The sequence below is a fragment of the Etheostoma cragini genome, chromosome 19, assembly GCF_013103735.1.
Source record: "Etheostoma cragini isolate CJK2018 chromosome 19, CSU_Ecrag_1.0, whole genome shotgun sequence".
NCBI lineage: Eukaryota > Metazoa > Chordata > Actinopteri > Perciformes > Percidae > Etheostoma > Etheostoma cragini.
In genome coordinates, this window is record NC_048425.1 from 217,820 (window position 1) to 220,925 (window position 3,106).

The following is a 3,106-nucleotide window of genomic DNA, read 5'->3' on the forward strand; positions in this document are numbered from 1 at the left end:
TTGGCTGCTTAGAAATTAAGTGTTAACGAGCAGTTGGACAGGTGTACCTAATAAAGTGGCCGGTGAGTGTATATCCAAGGTTCTAGAAAAAGTGGTATATGCCCAACTTCAGTTGCACCTTAACTCAAACAACATCTTTGAAAAATTCCAGACTGGTTTTAGATCTGGTCACAGCCCAGAAACTGCTCTTTTAAAAGTTTTTAACAATCTTCTTATAATTTCTGATTCTGGTAGCTCCGCTGTGCTTTTAGATTTGAGTGCAGCGTTCGATACGGTTGACCACGAGGTTTTATTGTCGAGACTCGAGTCCTGTGCAGGCATTAAAGGCACAGCTCTGAAGTGGTTCCAGTCAGATCTGACAGACAGGTCTTTCTCTGTAAACCTCGGGCCTTTTTACTCAAATAAAGTCCCTGTTGGTACACGATCCGTTCTGCGCGTGTGTAATATGTTCGCGCACGAGCAGATGATAATCATGACGTGCGACGAGGATTTACGGCACTGCACGATCTGTTCCACAGTAGCGGTCTGCTGTTAGCCTCCACCGGAAAGCTAATGTTAGTTTAGCTAACAGCTAATTCGGCTAACCGCCAGCTAAGACGGCATGTACAACACCCTCAAATATAATATACATATATTAAAAAACGTAACAGCGTCTGTTCTACTTTACTTGAATACAATCAATCAATACTTGTCTTTGCTATTACTGTAAAGTCATAATTAGACAAAAAATTACAACTTCAGTTTTTTACGTCATGTAAAAAACTGAAGTTGTAATTTTTGGAGAGCCCGATGTCTCTGGTTTTAACAGTGCTCTTAGTCCAATATTCTCAAACTGATACCCGTTTGTAAAAAGTCTTGGTGTTTTTATCAATAGTTCTTCTAAACTGGATAAACAGATAAGCTCAGTGGTAAAAACAAGCTTCTTTCAGCTCAGACTCCTTGGGAAATTCGAGCCAGACCTGCCCCATAGTCAACTGGAAACAGTTGTGCATGCCCTGATCACAGATCTCCTGGACCTCATTGTACTATGGCCGTTATTAGTCTTCGGTTCGCAGATTACAGTTAGTCCAGAACGCGGCTGCAGGCCTGCTGACAGGAAACGGGGGCAGTGACCATCCCCCCCCCGTACTGTTGTCTCTCCACTGGCTGCCTGTCGTTTTTAGAAACCTTTTTAACATCTTAATGTTTGGTTTTTAGTTTTGTTTGGTTGTTTAGGAATAAACTTTGACCTTGATTTAGCTTGGCTCTGCAACGTGTTCACAACGAGGCAGAGTGAACACGCTGGTGTTTTTTAAGGTGATCACTCAGAGAAAAGGTTTTTCCACATTGTTCACTTGCGTATGAATGTGTGAGCGTATGCATGCATGAACGTATGAATGCATGAACATATGAAAAAATGAGCATATGAATGCACTAGCGCATGAATGCATGAGCGTATGACTGCATGAGTGTATGCATGCATGACTGCATGAATGCATGAGCGTTTCTCCCCGGTCTTGTGTTGTTGGTCTGGTCTTGTGTTGTTGGTCCGGTCTTGTGTTGTTGGTCCTGTCTTGTGTTGTTGTTCCTTTCCTCTGTTGTTGGTCCGGTCTTGTGTTGTTGGTCCTGTCTTGTGTTGTTGGTCCGGTCTTGTGTTGTTGGTCCGGTCTTGTGTTGTTGGCCAGGTCTTGTGTTGTTGGTCCGGTCTTGTGTTGTCGGTCCGGTCTTGTGTTGTCGGTCCGGTCTTGTGTTGTTGGCCAGGTCTCGTGTTGTTGGCCAGGTCTTGTGTTGTTGTTGTTCCTTTCCTGTGTTGTTGGTCCGGTCTCGTGTTGTTGGCCAGGTCTTGTGTTGTTGTTCCTTTCCTGTGTTGTTGGTCTAGTCTTGTGTTGTTGGTCCGGTCTTGTGTTGTTGGTCTGGTCTTGTGTTGTTGGCCAGGTCTTGTGTTGTTGTTCCTTTCCTGTGTTGTTGGTCTGGTCTTGTGTTGTTGGTCCGGTCTTGTGTTGTTGTTCCTTTCCTGTGTTGTTGGTCTGGTCTTGTGTTGTTGGTCCGGTCTTGTGTTGTTGGCCAGGTCTTGTGTTGTTGTTCCTTTCCTGTGTTGTTGGTCCTGTCCTGTATCCCCCTGAGTGTCTGCACGTTCTGCTTCCTGTTTTATTTTAAAGTCTGTAGTTTGTCTTGTCTCGCCCCTAGTTCTACTTCCTGTGTCTTCCCACCCCTGTGATTACCTGATGTGCTCCACCTGCTCCCCGCCCTCTCTTCACCTGCCCTCTCGTTACCTGCCCTCTCTTCACCTGCCCTCTCGTTACCTGCCCTCTCGTCACCTGCCTCTCGTTACCTGATCACCAGGTGTATTTAATGTCTGAGCTTCCCTTGTGCTTTGTCAGATTCTTTTGTCTTTCGATGTGTCCAGTCAGCCTGGTCCTGTCCAGGTCCCGTCTTGTGCCAGATGTCCCCTGTAAGTTTTTCCTGTTTTTTGTAGTTCTTTTTCCCCGGATTTGTTTGGACTCTCGTCACTTTGGTCTTCTTGGATTTATTGTGTTTCTCGGGTTTTGCCAGTTCCCGTTGCTCCCTGTGTCTTTTGTTGGACTATGGACTGTTGAATAAATCATTATTACCTGCTATCTCCGCTCATGGGTCCTCCTTCCTGCCTGAACACAACACATTTTGGGGCTTTTGTCTTCTGGGTTTTTCTGTAGTAAGCTGAGACATGTGGCGATGGTGTTGTGTTGTCTGTGTCTCACCTAGATGTGTAACAGCAGTGTGTTGTGGTCAGTTCACAGATGAATAAAACCTCCATTCTAGCCTCTGGAAATCTGTCATTAAGGCCTTGAATCCCCCTGACACATGGGAGTGTTACAGTGCTGCTCACGAGTTTAGGAACCAGGTTTAAAGTTGATTTAAAAACAGTAATAACAAAATCATCTTTTGGAAATTGATCTTTTCGCCTTAATTAAAAACATTATAAAAATCCAACCTTTAAGGACACCAATTATCTTTTGTGAATGAATAATGTTTCATAAATAAATGTTCTTCCTTAAAATACAGGAGGCACAAGTACACACCCCCTATGTTAAAATACAGGGGCATAAGTATACACCCCCTATGTTAAAATACAGGGGCATAAGTATAC

At 44.2% G+C, this 3,106-nt stretch overlaps 1 protein-coding gene and 1 long non-coding RNA gene across 3 annotated transcripts in view; both read left to right on the forward strand.

Moving 5' to 3' along the window:
- Positions 1-3,106, forward strand: part of LOC117962117 (sialoadhesin-like) — a 194,299-nt gene that overhangs the window by 123,551 nt on the left and 67,642 nt on the right. The window lies entirely within an intron of this gene.
- Positions 327-3,106, forward strand: part of LOC117962154 — an 8,340-nt gene continuing 5,560 nt past the window's right edge. For both annotated transcript variants that reach the window (XR_004660580.1, XR_004660581.1), the window contains exon 1: positions 327-339. This is a non-coding gene — a long non-coding RNA (uncharacterized LOC117962154). The remainder of the gene's footprint in view (positions 340-3,106) is intronic.